The 19,840-nt window shown below is 39.0% G+C and overlaps 1 pseudogene; it reads right to left on the bottom strand.

Moving 5' to 3' along the window:
• Window positions 1-13,110: 13,110 nt before the first annotated feature.
• On the bottom strand, window positions 13,111-16,173 carry LOC100951198 (annotated as a pseudogene).
• Window positions 16,174-19,840: the final 3,667 nt, after the last annotated feature.

The raw sequence follows: 19,840 nt of genomic DNA, 5'->3' as shown, positions 1-19,840 counted from the left end.
TTCATCTTTCACTTTTCCATTGCTGTAGCCTTTTTTTTTGTCACTCTCACAGCAAATCTCAACACGTCATTTCGGAGCCCTGCCTGGAGCCGGTGATTGCACAGCCTGCAGACTAGGAGGCCACTCCCTCCGCCACCGCCCACCCGCCTGGGTTCCCAGAGGCCCTGAGCCCTTGATACACGACAAGTGGTGCCCCAGCCAGCTCGGTGGAGCTACAGGAGGAGGACCTTGGTGGTGTTGGTGTGGTGGCAGCCAGCAGAGGAACCAGCCAGCTGGAGGTGACACAGGAGGCCCGCAGGAGGCTCCAGTAGCGGGAGAGGGCAGCCGGCTGCTGGGGAGGAGACACCAGCACCTTAGGTTTCCAGCACCTTAGGTTTCCCGCCCCTTGCACTTGCGGTTAAACAGGAAACCCCCATTTCCTAGGCCTGGGAATGAAAGGGATTGTAGCCATTCATCCATGACCCAGAGGAGTCCCAGACACTACGCAGACACACTGAATGCAACTCCTGAGGGCCCCAAGCAATGATGTATACCCGTAAACAAAGAGTCCGGAGACAGAGTTTTTCTTTCCGGACTTGGGTTTTCTCTCTCTACCAGGAGCTTTGGTGTTTTTGTATTCTTTTTTGTAAATAAATCCTGTCTTACCACTGATGTGTGGTCTGCGGATTCATTCTCTGAATCACCAAAACCAAAAATCTACCTAAGACGAAATTCCAGTATCACCCTCAGTCTCCTTTGCAGCTATTGCTTGATCTCCCAATATCCTGGGTATTTTATGAAGTTTATTTCAGGCTTCAGACAGCCACAGGGGACGGCTGTGCTGAACAGTAAACACAATGCCCTCTGGGCACCTGGCGTGTGACCTCGGTGATGGCCTCCACTCCCCTGACCACCTGCGTCCCAGAAGCGAGAAGAGAAGAAGAGCGCTCCAGCGCCGGTGCTCACCAGCTCCCTGAGCTGCAGCCTGTGTAAGGCGGAGCACAACAGAATCTTGGGCTTTGCAATATCTTACTTTATTTTTGGGGTTTGAAAATAGAAATATAAGCATAGGCACTGAGGAATTAATCAAACCCAGTTTCTGTTTGAATTATTTAACACCAGCTTAGTTCAAAATGATCTAAGACTATCCAGACACCTTTCTGGCCATAGTGATTAAAAACAAAACTTTTCACTAGGTAGATTGCCCAGATTTATAATGCTTATTATTCAAAATTTGTAAACAAAATAAAAAACCCAATTTCTCTAAACTCTTTAAACATACAATGGTAGTTCTTTATTATTTATTAGGCTTCCATTACCTTATTTTTAATCTCAGAAAAACCATTCTTCACTTTGCTTGTTTGTTCTGTCATATATATTGCCCCTTGCAAGATAGCATCCATGCATTTGAAATTAGGACAGACAGGAGAGAAATACATTAAAAATATAAAATTATGTTTACTGTGACTGGAAATGCAAAAACATTGCTACATCAGGGGAAAAGAAAGATGATCAATGAGAGTAAAAGCTGTTTCAGAGATACCAGTAAAGAAATGAAAGAAATGGTTGGGTTTGTTTGTTTGTTTTCCCATTACTTAAAGAAGGGAAAAGAAATCAAGGCGCTCTGGTCAAGAGTTGGAGAAAGAAGCCCAGGCACTAAGGGATTAAGAGAATGCATGTTTTTGTTTGGGTTAGTCAGTATCAACTTAGTTCAGAATGATCCAAGAACATCTTATCTACAATTTTCAGGACGATAGGATTTTCTATCAGTGGAACAAAGCTTAACATACATAGCACATATATTTATTTTCTTGGTAATAAATATCAAATAGGCATTCTGTTTCTCTACATGGATTTTGTATTAACATTTACTAATTATTTCTTTCAAAAAATGAATAATGTAAAGAAGTCTATTAACTGCAATTACACTTATTAATTAATTTGGAATTCTTTGGTATCCCTTTTTAATATAGGAGGTAAATATTTACTTTTTTAAAGGCAAGCATGAAACAAACATTATTGAGGAAGAGAAAGTTGGGTTTACAGAGTAAGAACGTTTATAAAGCAGGATACATTCATCATAGACTGAAAATGGGCCTCCATCCCTAGGACCAGTAGGCAAAGAGGCTAAGTTAAGTATTTTCTGATTTGAAGTGTTACTTTATTGAATAGAATATTTTGGAATTCCTTAGGCACCATTATAGAGTATTTTTTTTCCTATAAGTAAAATTAAAATAAGATCTTCAATAGGTTTATTTCTGATATCAGAAATTAACATTGGATTTTCAGACAAGATAGAATAATAAAAACTATCATACCCCCTAAAAGATTAATGAATGAAAGAAAACAAATGAAGTACTTTAAATGAAATTTTTGTAGGTATTATGTAATAAAGGCCAGGATTTCTGAGAGACAGTAAACAAGTGAGGCAGGCTCTATCAATTAGTTGGAGACTTTTCAGGGAGTGGCTCAGAAAGGTCTACCCAGGAGGAAGCCAGTAGGCTCCCTGAGTTGAGACCATGTTGCTGAGACTCCTGGGAGATTTAAGTGGCTGGAGTTGGAAGTACAGAGTATCAGAGAGAATAGAGCAACACAGAGAAATATCACAAAGATCTGAAAAGTATCCCTTTAAACGTATCAGGTGGTACTTGTCAGCACATGTATGTAGGGAAACGACCTAAGGATAGAGAAAGAATCTTCAAAAAAGATTAAGGATAGCAGTACCTGATACTCACACAGGGCTAGGAATATTCTCCCAGCTGGACTGGAAAATCTCATAATTTGTAGAGCATTCCATAACATACTCAGAATTGTTTTTACATTGATAGTGGGCAAAATTAGCTCTGGATGAAACATGGCTCTGATTTTGTTTAATATTCCTTAAAAACAAAACGCAAAAAGACTGAAATACTTTTAGATAATTAAACTGGAATACTGGAGCCAAGTTGAAGATTTATCAAGGAATGAGAATATTTAACATCCAATAAGTTAAATACATTTTATTTGTGACATAAAAAATTAAACTTTACCTAGTACACAAAGAAGCAAGAAAAAACAACCCATAATGATAAGAAAATTCTATTGAATGAATCTATAACGGTTACACGTTAGAATTAACAATGATATTAAAATTATTATTCTAACTGTACTTCAGATGTTCCAAACTTATACGAATCATGGAATATATTGAAAAGCCTGAGTTGAACTTCTAAGTATAAAAACTACCATGTGTTGCATGAAAAATAAACTGAGTAGAAGTATTGGTAGATTTCATATTTTAGAAGATATAGTGAATCTGAAGAAAAAGCAATGAAATGTACCCAAAACAAAACAGAAAGAAAAAAGAACTAAGAAAATTGGAAAGAGCATTCATGAGCTGCAGTATAATTGTAGTCTCCCAAAAAGAGAAGAAAGGAAGAAAAAATACTTGAAGACATAATGGCCACTTTTTCCCCCCCAAATTTAAAGAAAACTCTAAATTAACAGACCCAAGAAGCTCAAAAAATTCCAATCACCAAAAAGCATAAAGATAACTCCAGCAAGATATATTATAATCAAATTGCCCAGAATTAGTAATAAAGAGAAAAACTTAAAAGCAAAAAGAGAAAAAGGTACACACTCACTGCAAGTGAGAAGACCATGGGAAACATCTTTGAAATAATGACAGAGAAAAAACAACCTCACAAACACAGCAAAGCAACCTAGAATTGTACGCCTAAGAAAAATATCTTTCACAAAAGTGATATATAATATTTCCTAGTATATAAAAATTAAAATATTTGTTATTAGCAGGCCTACATATATGAAATTGCCAAGACGTGGAAGCAACCCAAGTACCCATGAACTCATGAATGGATTAACAAACTATGGTATGTGTATACTATGGAATACTTTTTAGCCATGAAAAGAGGGAGATTTTACATCTTTTGTATTTACTTGGACCGAGTTGAAACACAGTCCTTTTAGTAAAGTATCACAACAATGGAAAAGCAAGTATCCCATGTACTCAATACTAATATAAAACCAATATATAGACAACCACATGCCCTGATGAAGGAAAAACACAAGTGTGTTCTACTGAGGGGGGGAGAGGAGGAAAAGATGAAAAGAGAGGAGGGAGGGTGATGGTTGAGCTCTCACAGAATGTGCACAATGCAATGTATACACCACACCCCTGGGTGAAGGGCTCCACCACAGCTTGGATTTACCTGAAAAATGCAAATGATGTAACCTAACCATTTGTACCCTCGTATTAATATGAAAAAAAATGTAGCAATACTTTTGTGATGTTCCTACAAATTAAAAAAAAATGATATCAGATGGACGTGTTGGGATACAAAAAAGAGTATGGGCAAATGGGATACAGGTGAATATGAGTACATGTGTAATTATGTAGGTTTTTTTCTTATTATGTAATTTTCTTCAAGAGAAATATGACTGTTCAAAATGTAACAACAAACTGCAAAGCTTACAACTTATGGATAAGTAAAAGGCTTGACGACAATAGCCTAAGAATAGGAGTAACAAATTGAGGTGTATCATCATAAAGGACTTTATATTATCTATTATCTATGTGAAGTGGTATCATATCAATTTGAGGTAGACTACTCATTTAAAGATGTGCATTACGACCTCTAAGGCAATAACTATGAGATCCATAAAGTAAATAAAAATGGAATTCTAATTTCTCAGTCCAGAAAAGGCAGTGAAAAAGACAAGGAGCATATAGAAGACACAGAAAAACATAGAACTCAGAGAAAAATAGGGTATGTTCTAAATAACCCTATTTAAAAAAGAGAAATTACTAGATTGGATAACAAAACCAAGACTTAATTTTTAAAATTTAAGATTTTTTTGGAGACAGAGTGTCACTTTGTTGCCCTTGATAACTCTTGGGCTCAAGCGATCCTCTTGCCTCAGCCTCCTGAGTAGCTGGGAATACAGGCACGCACCTCTGTGCCTGCTAGTTTTTCTCTTTTGAGTACAAATGGGGTCTTGCTCTTACTCAGGCTGGTCTCCAACTCCTGAGCTTAGGCAATCCACCTGCCTCTGCCTTCCATAGTGTTAGGATTACAGGTGTGAGCCATTATGCCTGGCGAAGATCTAAGTCTTAAATATAACAATTAGGAACACAAAAAAATGATCAAATCATTATGAAAATACAACTTAAATCTATAATGAGATACTGCTACCCACTTATTTGAATATCCTAAATTAAAAAGGTTGACTAAATCATGTATTAGTAAGGTAGCTGAAGAATCAGAAAACTCACACTGTAGTGTTGGGTACTTAAAATAACACAAGTCTTTTAGAAAACTGTTTGCCTATTTCTTGAAGAATACAATATATTCCCATCTTATGCAGGAAGTCATTCCATTCCTTGACAATTACATAAGAAAAATAAAAACTACATTCATAGAAAGACATATATATGAATAGCTGCTTAATTTACAGGTAAAATACACAAAATATGGAAACAACCCAAATGCCTACCAGAAGAGTAAGAGATAAACTGTGGTACATTCAGATGAAAAAATTACTCAGCAATAAAAAAGCTCAAACTAATATTTTGTTGAGAATTTTTGTGAATACAGTTGACTTAATTTTGTGAGAATTAACTTTAAAAAGATAATGTTTTGTAGTTTAATTTTTGTACCATATTTGTTTGGTTTTGATACTAGGATAAAACCAGCCTCATAAAATTTAAAAAAATTAAAATCCAGAAGACATTGTGTAAAATAATTTTAATTATTCTTCATATATTTGATAGAATTTGCCAGTGAAACAATTTGTGCCTGGAGAATTTTATTTGGAAGGGAGACATTTTTAATTACAAATTTGAGTTCTTTAATGGTTATAGAAATATTGGATCATTTATTTCACTTTGGCTGAATGTGACCAGTTGATAGTTTTTAATTTTCGAGGAATTAAGCTATTTCTTCTAAATTTGAAAATTTATGAGATAGCATAAGCACATGGACATTTTTATCCCCTATGAAAATGCAAATTAAAATACTATCACATATAGAAGAGAATAATCAAAATAGAAAATATCTACAGCACTAAATGCTGATGAGGACGCAGGGAAACTGGACACCCAGTGAAGGCATATGAGAGAAGGTGAATGTGCAATGAGGGGAAGGCATATTTAAAGTAGAGACAACTGCAAGTATATGGACTGAAAAGGAACAGAGCATAATGTTTGAGAAATAGGGGAAAGACAGAAAAAGCCAACACAGAAAAAACAAATTGTGTGAGACGATGCTGGAATGATAAGTGAATTGCGGTAGGCAGAGCCTTGCACTATTTGGGGATTTTTAAGAATACTGGGAAATGGTCAAAGGGTTTCAATCAGGAAAATTGTAGCCTTAGATTTGGATTTTTTTTTTCCAGTTTTTGGCCAGGGCTGGGTTTGAACCCGCCACCTCCGGCATATGGGGCCACCTGTGCCCTACTCCTTTAAGCCACAGGCACTGCCCCTAGATTTGGATATTATTATTCATCATATTTTGTGCTTTATATTCTTGTATTTATTATGTATATTGCATTAGTCATATACATTACTGTATAACTGTGGTACACAGATTACATATTATTGATCATGTGCCTTTTGTTTTTAAAAGGAATCAATCTAAGGGATCAAAGGAAGATACAAAGGGAACAGTTAAAAGCAGATGAAAGCAGTAAACATTAAAAAAAAAAAAATTGGTAGCCAGGTTGGTAGCAAGGCCTAAGATGACTGGAATTTGGAAAGGAGCCTAATTTAACAAGTGATGAGTATACAGCATTAAATAGATTTCACAATTCAATTGGTGGAGGTACAGATGGAAAGATCCTTACAATCTGAAAAGACTGTGGGTAGAAGAGGATAAAACAGGTGTAAGAGCCAGAGGCGAGGCTTGGTTCCTAGGTGAGTTCAGTCTGGATGCATGGCTATGAGGTGCCACTTTCCATGCAACTAAAGATGCAAGTCGATAACTGGACACGCAGGTTTAGGAAGGGAAATCTTACCTACATATAAGAACTTGAGAAATGTCAGCAAATAGAGATAACTGAAAAGAATGAAAATGATGTATATATACCACAATTTATAGAGGGAGAGTGATTGGTGGGATCATGCCTATGGTGCATCCCATAAGGGTACATGTGAATATCTCTAATTGTGGAGTATAAATGTCTTAACACAATAACTAAGAAAAAGACATGAAGGCTATGTTAGCCAGTTGGATGAAAGTATTTCAAATTGTATACAGAAACAGTACACTGTACCCATGACAATATTAATGTACAGTGCTATGATTTAATAATAATAAAAAAAAGAATGAAAATGAATCACATCTGGAGAGAAAGTGAGACCTGAGAAAAGAAAATTATTTATGGAAGAGCCCCCAAGGAACTGCAAAATTAATGATCAATCGAAAGTAGAAGGATGTGTAGTAGTTATTTAACTGTCTCCTACTGGTGGACACTCCAGTTGTTTCCAGTTTGGGCCTTCATAAATAATTATGCACAGATGAAATTTCTCATCCATTGTTTTGCAGGTGTGCATATATACTTGCTGGTTAGATTCCCAGAAGTAAGATTTTAGAGTAAATGTAGAATTACTTTTGTGATTTTGTTAGATTATTGGAAAATTGTTCTCTAGCTGAAGTTGTACCATTTTGAACCCTCACCAGTAAAGTACAAGAAGCTGCTTCCCTACAGACTCACTAAATAAGTCCTTTGTCAAACGTTTACCTCCTTAACAACATCCCCGGTGAAACATGCCCTCTTCCTGCAGGTGCGTTTTTCATTTACCTTGAGTTAAATTGAGCAGTTTTTGTACATGTTTAGGTGTCATTTATAAACATGTTCATGTGAAGTGTTTGTTCATGAGCTTTGTCCATTTTTCTGTGGAATTTTTGCTAGTTTTCCTCTCAATTTTTACTCTATCATAGTATTCAGGAGCCCATTTTTATAATAAGAGTTGTAACATTTTTCCCTCAAGGTCATTAACTTTATTTTATTATTGATCTTTCTCATGCCTTATGTATTTTCCTTATTTTCATTTTTCTAATGTAGGTGGATTTGTCTGTCTTTTTCCCCTCCTTTCCTCCTTTATTCTCTTCTTCCCTCCCTCCCTCCCTCCCTCCATCCCTCCCTCCCTCCCTCCCTTCCTTCTTTTTTATCATTACTTTTTTTAATGGCTTCCAGATTTGGAATATGGCCTAAAAGAATCTACTTGGTCCACATTTACAAAAGAATCCTGAGATTTAATTTGAATAGTTTTACTTCTTTACATGTAAGCATTTGATAGATTTGAAGGTATTCTAATTAAGCATGGATTTACTGTTAACTTTAATAAATATCTGGATGGTGAAAGCCACACGTACATAGCAGATACTTAGAAAACATCTGCATCTCTGATGGGGTCATTTTATTGCTGTACATCTACTTCTCAATGTTTTTCTTTAAGACAGAGTTTCTGTCATCCCTGGTAGAAGGCCATGGTGTCACAGCTCACAGCAACCTCAATCTCTTGGGCTCAAGTGATCCTCCTGCCTCAGCCTCCCGAGTAGCTGGGGCTACAGGTGCCCAACACAACACTCAGCTAATTTTTTTTCTATTTTTACCATCTTTCCCCCCAAATAAGCCCTAGCAGGATTTCTATGCATTTGTTAAATATAAGCCTTACCCCAATAATAAGACCTAGTGATAGGCATGGCTATGCAGCTATGGGTTGGCTATGCAGTGAATCTGCATAGCCATGCCATGCATCTCAGCATAGGGCGGTAAGGAAGACTGGAATACCTTTTATCTGCCGCAGCCCCTTTCTCCAAGCCATTGGCACTTGCATGGGTGTGCGTGTGGTAACCACAGTCGCAAGTGTGGTAACTACAGTCACACATATGGTAACTGAGGTCATAGGTATCCTACTCTGCATGTGTGAACAGCTAGGGTAAAGGAGTTCACGCATCCTTAGCGCCAGCCCCACCAACAAGGTGGACTCCCCCTGTCAGGTTCCAGAAGAAAACGACTTAACTGTATTTGAATAAATGTAGATTGTTGTATAATACTTAATAAAAATAAGACATTCCCTGAAAATAAGCCCTAGTGTGTCTTCTTGAGATAAAATAAATATAAGACAGTGTCTTATTTGGGGGGAAACATGGTAGTAGAGATGGGGCCTTGCTCTTGCTTAGGTTGGTCTTGAACTCCTTAGCTTTAGCAATCCACCTGCCTCGGGCTCCCAGAGTGCTAGGATGACAGGTGTGAGCCACTGCACTTGGCCACTTCTCAACTTTTTTAAAAAACAGAACAAAAACCCAACTTAAACTAATTTAATAAAATGCATTCTCAAGAATATGACTGTGTCCTTAACCAATGCATAAAGATACTTTTAACTCAATGATGACACTGCTGGTTATAAACAGATAATATTGTATGATCAGGAGGAATTTTAGAAACCTACTGAAAGGGGCAGTAATTTTCCATATCCATTACTTACGCAGAACCAAAAATAAGACAAACATCAAAATTTGTTCAGTGCCCAGGATAGTGCTGACCTACTTATTACCAAAAGATAAACTGCATTCAAGTGCACAATGAGTAATACTGTGAACAAGGGAGCAGTTTAATTTCTGACGAATTAAAGCCCACACAAAACTAGTGAGCTGATTTACCAGCCCTACCAAGTTCAAGATATTTGGCACGTGGCTAAATTGGAAATTTTACACACTACTTCTCACCAGCCATTATGTGGGAATGAACATTGCGACCATAGAGGAAAGAGGGGGGAACTAATCGGGGTGCAAGCAGCCGATTATGTAAGAGTGAACTGCCGGTCAGTCGGTGTGCAGCAGGCACCAGGCAGGGTCTGTTCACAGCACGACGCTAATTGTGCTGCGCTCACTCCTGTGAACACATAATGCGTCACTACGTTTCTCATGAAAGAGCTAATAAAGCCTGTGAAGTATGAGGAACACAAGGCTGCCGCCAGATATTGATCCACAGCCAGCTTTCCACGGGTGACGTTAAATTAAATTTCATCTTTCCTCCGTCTAAGTCTGAAAAGAGAATAATGAATAATACCAACCCTTCTTCGAGGCTTACTTTTAGCTTTACATCAAATAAATTCAGTGATAACTTAAGCGGTTTTTATTGCCTTCCAGGGACATATTTTATAGAATTTAAAATAGATCTTTTAACTACCATACTTCTTTTCTTTTCTTATCTTGCCAACAACAGCATTAAAGCCTTAGAGCAAGAACCGTTAGACCATTTAATATTTTTGTACCTTTCTCTTTTTCAATTAGATTTTGTAAATAGTCTTCTATGTAAACCCTGAGGGTAACTCACAGAGCCCTGGGAATGTTTAACTCTTCCATTTCAGTTATTGTATTCGAAAAGTATCAAATATATTCCTCTGTCTACCCCGGTGTGTGAGTAACGTGAGTGTGACGGGGGCAGAGTGCAGGGGTGGTGGTGGGGTAGCACTCTTCACCTTCCACTTGGCCTCGCTGCCTGGGTCTTATCCCCCCTCACCTGACACACACTGGGCTACCTGTGTGTTCCTTTTTTTTTTTTTTTTTTTTAAGACAGAGCCTCAAGCTATCAACCTGGGTAAAGTGCCGTGGCATCACAGCTCACAGCAACCTCCAACTCCTGGGCTCAAGCGATTCTCCTGCCTCCACTTCCCAAGTAGCTGGGACTACAGGTGCCCACCACAAAGCCCCGCTATTTTTTGGTTGCAGCCGTCATTGTTGTTTGTCAGGTCTGGGCTGGATTTGAACCCAGGTGTATGTGGCTGGCGCCTTAGCCGCTTGAGCCACAGGTGCCGAACTACCTGTGCATTCTTGAGTCTTCCTTCTGAGCACATGTTAGGGTCACAGGACTTTCTTTGGACTAGGAAAGTCGATCTTTGTCACTTTCAGGCAACATTCTCCAAAAGACAACGTACAATGCATCCTGCTGTTGTCACTAAGGATCTAGACTAGAAAATGGAGGGTGCGCAAAGATGTCCTTCATTTTAAGTCACTGGGACTCCAGAATTGTTTAACTTTCTTGCTGTTCTCCAGCACAGCCAACCTCCACTGAAAGGACATACTGAACTTTGTATTTCTAGCCTATCACTCTCTCACTCTCAGTTCTAACCAATTTGTCTTCCCCGTGTCAGTTTAAATGAGGCTTTCCTTAATGCACTAGATTGCACACTGCCGTAATTCCTGTATTTTTAAGGACTCATCATAAGCGTGTGGTTGTTTATAAAGTAATTTTTAAAATTAGATGTTTATTTTTAAAGTCTCTAGACTCATAATAACAGGACCCAAATCTTTCTTATTTACAAAAATGAATAAACAAATACAATGCTTTTGACATGATCTTCAGTAAAGAGAAGTATGGAATTAATCAGACCTGGCTTTAACTTGGGCTCAGCCTTTGAATCCTGTACAATGTTTGATGAACTACTATATTTTTTTTTGTCCTTCCTTCATTTTCCTCATCTGTAAGTGAGGTAGTGTTTATCTCTAAAATTTATTGAGAGAACCCAAGAAGTTAAAGTGCTTAAAATATTTATTCTGCTACTTGACATGAATAGATGCCCAAGAATGATGGTTCTCTTCCCCCATGCTCAGTAGGTAAAATGCAAGGCCCGTGGCACGAGGGATTCTGACTTTTAGGACTCATATCAAAAGGTTTTTCTATACCACCTGTATTACAGAAATCCTGCCATTGTCTCATCAGTTTCATTTGTCAATATTTTAGAACTTAGACTATTTGCTGATAAAATTTTAAATCTCTACCTGTGCCTCCATATGTAAGTTCTAGGGAAATTTTTTTCATATGAAGATATATCTTTATGGCACTGCTACATGTCACATTAGATTGGGTGATTGTAGATCACTCTGAAAGGCCTTACTTCAGACAATTGAGAATCATCAACCCTTGGTCCAACAATGTCTTTTCATTCAGCCTGGCGTAGTTTTGATTTTAGACAGTCAAACTTTATGAACATGCTTTCTCTACCCACCATGTGCATAGTATTAGGCCAGTTACTATAATTGACTGCTTTGGGGATTGCAGAAGGAGCAGTGGTTTACAGAATCTCATAATTTAACAAGTTAATTAAGCAAAAGTCATAATGGTGTAAATGATATTCAGAAAGAGAAATAGAGAATTCCACCAGCTGAGGAGATATTAGGAAAGAATTGATGAAACATTCCTAAAAAGATGATTCAAATAATAGTGATGTTATGGATCTTGTGCAGACTACAAAAGTAGGAAATTATTACCATAAATGTGATTTTTATAGTAGGCAGTTTTCTGTGATGAGTTGTATCGACAACTCCAAATCCAGAGGCAGAGACTATGTACTTTAAAGGAATTAATGGTGTGAATTAGAGACTTCACACAGTTTCTAGTGCTTTCACCATAGTTTGTACACATCACATGATCATCTTATACAACATTACATTTAAAAAAATATATCTAAGTGACAATTTTATAACATTCACACCATGAGCTGGTTAAGGAAGCAAAGCCACAGCGGTCTGTAGTGCTTCACTGCTGGTGATAAGAACAGTTCCTCATGGTTAAAATAAATTTGATGTCAATATAGTTAAGCAGCTCCAATTTACCAAAAGCCATCAGTGACCACCACTGGACAGTCAGTTCTTTTAAAGTTTATATCCTAGAAGCAAACACCATCACTGGTTAAAACTTTGTCTAAAGAAGTCAGTTTCTGTGCTGAAAACTATTTTCACAAAGCTGAAAGTTACTAAACTGTTTCAATATAAATACTTTGTCATCTTATTATCTTAGTTACAACCAAGTTCTTTGAAACTCTTGGAATTTACTCTATTTTTAATGTGTGCTTTCATTTCCTCTCCCCCATTTAAGATCACCACCTTGAAGGCTTTAAGGTGGTGGAGACAAATTCCCCAGGGATACCCTCTGCTCACCAGTTCAGCTGCTGAGCTGTGATCTAGAGTCACAGCTGTACAGAGCTATGCTGGACGAGGACACCAGGAAGCTCTCAGTGATGAATGTCACTTCAGGGAAGCAGAGGATCTTTCCAAACTATACATATAACTAATGATGATACCATTGCTGGGTGTTGAGGAGGACTAAAAAATGACCATCTCTTCCATGTCATCTGTTTGCTGCAAAGTAGTTTGGCTCAAGGTAATTAGAACTGGTGCCCTGTTATAACAGTGGTCTCTGTCTTACAGTGATCTCTGATCTATAAATAGGTTCTAACTGGTGATCTTCCTTGTGAATATCCATTTCGTGTAGGCAGTCTGAACAAGAATCACAGAAATCCAAAAACATTTCTGGAGGACATTCCTGGCAGTGCCACTGAACTCCCTGGCTGGGTTCATTGCCACTTCTATACTTGCTGCTCCCACACCTTTCGACAGCTGCGTTCATGTGGCTGTGAAAACAGGACCGGTCATCGTCTTCATCCATGTACACTGGTGGTTCATGTGAAGCCATAAAACTGGAAGGTTTAAAGAGATGCTTATTAAGAGGGTGCTGTCGTCTGCTTCTGGAAGACTTCTTGGAGTATGATAAGTTTGGTGCTCTGCCCGGAACTGGAATGCCAGCTTTAATTAGTTTTATGAAATACTTCTGTGCTCAGCTAGCAACAACCTGTTTGGCTCTCCTGTGGCCCAGTTCATCTGCTATCTTCTGCCAACATCTAGATTCAACTTCTTCAGGGGCTGTATTTCAGGAGTAGCTGTTCAAGAATTTTTTTTTATTCTTCACCAGTCCACAATTGGTTCAATGTTTTCAGTTTAGTACCATCACACAGGTGTCCCTTTATCATCTGAGGATGACTATTTGAGCCTTCTGGTCCATCTGATGCCAGACAAGGTGGCACTGAGACCAGCCACCTTGGCCCTGGACCTGTTGCTTTTGTGGCAAATGGAGGAATTAGTCTGGGCAGATGGGGGGAAGACACTGGCGCTGTGCTGTCTCCTCACCTGGACTTCTGACAAGTCAATTCCTCCAGTGCATCCCTGATTGGTCTGTTTCCAAAACCTGCTCCTGATTGGTCTGTTTTCAAGACCTGAAAGCTCATTGGTTACCTGCCATTATATAAGCCCCTAAGCAGAGAGCCCAAAATCCAGACGTGTAAAAGAGAGCAGAAGAGCAAGGAGGTTTGGTTCTTTGTGAGAGCTGTAATACTTGTATTATAAAATCCATCTTACTGCTGATCTTGCTCTGCAAGGAGGTTTGGTTCTTTGTGAGAGCTGTAACATTTGTGTTGTTAAATAAAACCTAACCTACTGCTGATCGTGCAGTCCCTTGCTTCATCATTCAAACTGCTGAGATCAAAAGCTTGGAATTCCGGTATCACATCACTCAAAGGTAACATGGAGTATAAAAGGAACTGTCTATCCTTCTTCAGATCTGAAGGACATTTTGGTCTAGCAGCTAAACCTACTTTATCAAAAACTAGCTTAACTCTCCTAGAATGTCTTTTATGATTTTTAAATTCTCTTTCAAAGTTCCCAAGGCTATGAGTATACTGGTCCCATACATTCTCAGGCAATGGAACAAGTCTCTGTGGATATGCAAGCGCATATCAGTCCTCTTCTGCAGTTTCTCCACAAATCCAGTGGGATTTTTAGTGCATCTCCCTGGTGTCTGCCTAAACTTTCAAGGTCTTAGACTGCTTGAGAGCACTGAGCCTCAAGTACAGCAATCGCCTGTAACAGTATCTGGAATTTTTGTGTGCTTCAGTGCCACAAGATCTGATTCAAAGCTCTAAACATTGGGGCCATCATCTTCCTCTTCTGTAACATGCTGACTGGCACTCCCTGTGGCAGGTGGCAAATGTCCAATATTGGGTTTTGCCTCTGCAAGTGGCCTGCTTAGTGGTCCTTTGCTTCTGCAATTTTGGGAGTCACAACATATCTCTTTCTCATTTTGAGAAATTTCATCAGCATTTGTAGGAGGTTCACTTATGTTATCACTAACAATTGCATTTGTTTCATTGGGACTAAGATTTTTCTCAAACTGTCCCTTTTCTCTGCAGGGAGCACTGTTTTTGGTAGGTACCTCTGGTAGGGGCAGCCCTTCATAGGGAGGTTCTCAGGGTGTATCTGAGGCTTTGAGAAAGACATTGTTTGAGCTGAAACACAGTCTAAAGCTGACGACGGTTCTGGTTCCCCAGAGACTGGCACACTCTCAAGCCTATGTCTAGGTCATTACTGGTATTTTCATTGCATTGCTCTTTTGAAGCATTGCAGTCTCCCACCACATCCACTTCTTCCTCAAAATCCCTTAAAGATGACTGAATTCCAGAAAAGGGGCCTGGAGCTGGCTCAGCAATCAGCTGACTAACACAGGCAGGCAGTTACTATTTTGTGGGCCTCCAACTTGACCTGCACGTCTGAGTTTGTGCAGAGCACATTACGGTCTATACAACTGTCCTCCTTCCTACTATCAAGGAACTTTGACGTCTGGATATCTAGATTCCTATTTGCAGCTACTGATTTCTCCTGCTACCCATAGGAACCAGTGCTATTGGTGTTCAGTATTCCCATCAGGCTGACAGTCACCACAGTTTGTAACAGCTGACTCACTGTCTTCGATACCATTGACAGCCAGATAGCCTGTGATTTCTTCAACTACTGCAGAATTAAGTGGCTCTTCCTCACTGGCATTCACCTTTTTAATTTCCCTTTTCTCAGGATCATCCAGTATAAGACCTGGACAAGCTCGTTTAGTCCCTTGCAGATCCACATCATTGTCCACTGCCATATTCCTCTGTTCTCCTGACTCCTTGTCTGGTTTTATAGGTTTTATCTTCTCCTGAACTTTTTGTTCCTTCTAAGACAACCCTTAATTTCTTTTAAGACTGATGAAACAAGTTTTGTTGGCCTTCTCTCACAATTGTTTACAGCCTGCTTTTCTATGTTATCCTCATCAGAAGAAGAAAGTCCTTTTTTCCTAGGGCTCACCATGATTCTCCTGTACTCTACTGTTTTAAATCAGTGGTTCTTCCATTGTTATTCCCTTTCCAAATTTGCACAGGCTGTAGTCTCTTCTTTGGTGATCTTGATCTCACTTGAGAATGAGAAGAGATTCCTTCATTGTGTGAGCAATGCTACAGTTTCTTTAAGTTCTACCACAAAAAGATTCATGGAAGCTGTTTAAACCCACTATAGATCTTATAATGAGAGTAGATGGGGAAGTAGCCATATAATAGCAAGTCTCTACAACACTTATAATGAGAGTAGATGGGGAAGTAGCCATATAATAGCAAGTCTCTACAACACTTATAATGAGAGTAGATGGGGAAGTAGCCATATAATAGCAAGTCTCTACAACATAGTCAACATGATCCACTCAATGGGAAACCTTTTGAAAAGTGTTTCACCTAGTATTTGATTCCCAGTTGTATTTATCTGTCATCACTCTTAATGCCCAGTTACATTGGGACTTAAGTCATTAATTATTTATACGGTTTTACTAGCACAACTTGGTATCTTTCTTGCAGGACTGGGCACTGTGGACCCCTTGGGGATGCCCCACAGCCATGGCCACTCTCTGCTCTCTGTTGCACCTGGTCAGGTGCCCCCCCCACAGGAAGCTCAGATGCTGGGTGCTTCCAGATAGGTCCCCACCTCCCCTAGGGCATGTTTTAAGGAGTCTGAGGACAAGGGAAAGGATTGGGAACTCTGGCTTGGCAGAGTCTGGTTGGAGGGCATCAAAGTTGATCATTTATGGTAAAGTATAATAAGGCAGAGTTTAGCCCCAGATTTTCCAGGCCAAAGGACCCCTCACTTATAAAAAGTTCCCAGTGTTCAGGTTCTAGTCACATCCTGCTGTCCTTGACCTCCCCTGTCCTTGACAGGGGAGCTATTGGCTCCCCTGTTCTGAGAGGTCAAGACCTTCCTGAAGTGCATGCCCAGGTCACATGACTTGCAGTTTGGATTTTGTTTTATCTACTAGGCAAGTGGACATTCTATTATCAACAGAGTGGGCCAGCTGGGGCCAGTCCTGCAGCTGTAAATGTCTTTGTCAAAAAGGTAACATATTCTTGAAAGTATTTAACTTTTTCCCATTGCACTTTAATTTTAGATTTGTTTGTGATTTTATATTGTTTCCTGTTTAGTTTTTCAACTATTTATCTTGTACTGACAAACATAAAGCAAGCTCTGCTTCCAGTCGTGACTGGTTAACTTGCTGCACTACACAGACAGCTGGAAAGCTGAGCGAAATATGTGCTACAAGTGTTTATAGAGTTTTGACAATTTTAGGGCATAACAATTATCCCTCAGAAGAGGGAGACAAATGAAGTGAGCTCTATAACTGGCTCTGCTTTCTGCCTGGGGGCACATTCTGGTATGCTCCAGTGGGAGGGAAAACCCAAGCAGTAAAGGAAGCTTCCACTTGTTAAACAGGCAGAGACCAGAGTTTGAGAAATCTGATGTAGCAGAATTAATTAGATAGCATACCAGAGAAGAAGGGAGCTATTTAGTGAAAGAGAGTAAGAGATCTGTATAAGAAAAGATACTAATGATGATGATAGTAAACTTTGCAACCATGAAGTGTGAATCTGTGAGGCTAAACAAAGAACAAATACCAGAGGGTTGTAAACTGGATAATTCTTAGAGCTTCTTCAGTCAGGAAGCTGTCTGAGTTCAGACAAACAAGAATGCAAGTGCTGGAGACCCAAGACAGTCTTACTTTGGGAGGAGGGTTAAGATGTCCTTAAAATATCATCTACTCTTGTTCCATCCTAAGTTCTACAATGGTCAAGTGCATCTTCAGTGACAGAAAGAAGATGAGTGATTGCTGGGGACCAGAAGTTGTGGAGAAAAGGCTGGGCTGACAGAGTAGCACTGGGAGCATTGGGAAACTCTGAGAGTTACAGCCACATTCCATATTTTAATTTTTTAATGGTCTTATACACTTTTTGAAAACTCATTACATTATAGACTTAAAATAGAAACAATTTACTGTTGTAGTTAAGGGGATCTATCAAAGGGTGTTGGGAAGATTTAACATGGAACACAAGCAGCAGAGCGCTGCCAGCCACCCTCCTGCCTCCAACCAAAAAAACTTAAACTTTGAATGAATTCAGCCTCAAATCCCTTTTTTAGGATGACATCACCATGAAAAGAGGGCTGGTTTCAGGAACTTCTGTAGGCTTGGGTTGGCATAAAGTTAAAAAGAAACTGGAGGGAAGGTCCAAAGTGAAAATGTACAGAAAATTCATCACTTTAAATGAAGAGAGTTAGTGGAAGAGCCGGGAGAGAGATGCTCTGTGGGGCTGGGCCTGACAGCTTTGAGAAGGAGAAGCCAATGACCTGTAACACATGCACACATGCACACACATGCATACATGCACACACATGCACACACATGCACACATGCACACATGCATACACATGCACACATGCACACACATGCACACACATGCACACACATGCACACATGCACACACATGTACACACATGCACACATGCACACACAGCGACCTGAAGAGACTGGCAGGAACATCCTGAGGATTATTCAATAAATAATAGCTATTATTTATTACTTTTCAATAATAAATAATTTTCAAATGTTTCCAGAAAAGATACTGACAAATGTAAAATTGTATATGGAAAAAAAGGCAGTCTGAGAAAAACATGGGTGCAAAATTTGCTATGAAGCCACTGAAAAATGTGACCAAATATATTTATTTAAATTTATTTTTAAAATATGTAATACAACAATTTTCTCCATCAAACAAGAAGGAAAGAAGTTCAGAGATATTCATTAGAACATGAGAAAGAAAGAGAGAGAGAGGAAGCCTCAGTGGCCACACAGCATGTCAGGAAGTAGCTCTGCCCATTATCCAGGACTCCACAGGGCGATGACAGCTGGAAAGGCCTGGACCTTTCAGGACTCTGGCAGATGCTCTTCCCTTTGGTGATTTTAATTTGCTTCCTTTACCGATAATAAGCTGTGGTGATGAGTACAGTAGCTTTCAGTGAGTTCTGAGAATTCTTCTAATGAACTATGGAACCTCAGGGTGGCCATGGGGACCCCTGTGTCAGAAATGAGTCAGTTTTGTGGACTGTGCACCCTCTGACATCAAAGAACATGATTTAAATATAGGAGCTGATGATATAGAAATTTGTACCTGGGAAAAGTTTCAATAAAAGGATGAAAAAGCATCATTGGACATACACGCACAACTTACAAAAATCGTGTATGAGCAAAGGTAAAAAAATCAATCGACTATGTGTATGTATATACAAACACATACTAATAAAGACGTAATCAGAAAATACTTAAAATATCTGTATAATCTTAATAAGTAAAATACCAGATGGTAATGACAGGGGATGGCAGGAGGTAAATATTCAACTCATTTTACATAAAAGGAAATCAGTAGTGTCTAAATAAACAGTGAAATAGTATATTACAAAAAGCTGTGATTACAAATGTGACTCCTAGAACAAAAATTTTCTTCTTTCTCTTTTTCTCTCTTTCTCACACAGATGTTATAGAAAACATCTGTAAAAGTTATTAGAAAATCTGAAGAAAATAAATCATCAGGAATTTTGGTTAGGGGCAGTAGTTAACTAGGTAATCTAGATCGATATCCCAACTAAGAATGACAAACATTTGAAAAATGTCTAGGGTTCCTAGAAGATGACAATGCCTCAGAATAATTTTTAAGAAAAGAAATAAATTCAGAAATATGATTCTGGCATCTCGGGTCTCTGTTCCCAGACTCCAGTGCCAATGCCACAGGAAGTGGGTGAGGAGCTGAACAAACACAGTGTATGATGGCGTCACAGAGTAGAGAAGATAAAAATGGGAAGCCACCCCCTCAGGGTGTGTGTCTGTGTGTGTGCGTGTGTGTGCA

The sequence above is a fragment of the Otolemur garnettii genome, unplaced genomic scaffold (genome assembly GCF_000181295.1).
Source record: "Otolemur garnettii isolate 467f Iridium unplaced genomic scaffold, OtoGar3 scaffold00177, whole genome shotgun sequence".
In the NCBI taxonomy this organism is placed as follows: domain Eukaryota; kingdom Metazoa; phylum Chordata; class Mammalia; order Primates; family Galagidae; genus Otolemur; species Otolemur garnettii.
The sequence above is the reverse complement of the archived record's forward strand: the minus strand, read 5'-3'. Positions and strand labels throughout refer to the sequence as shown.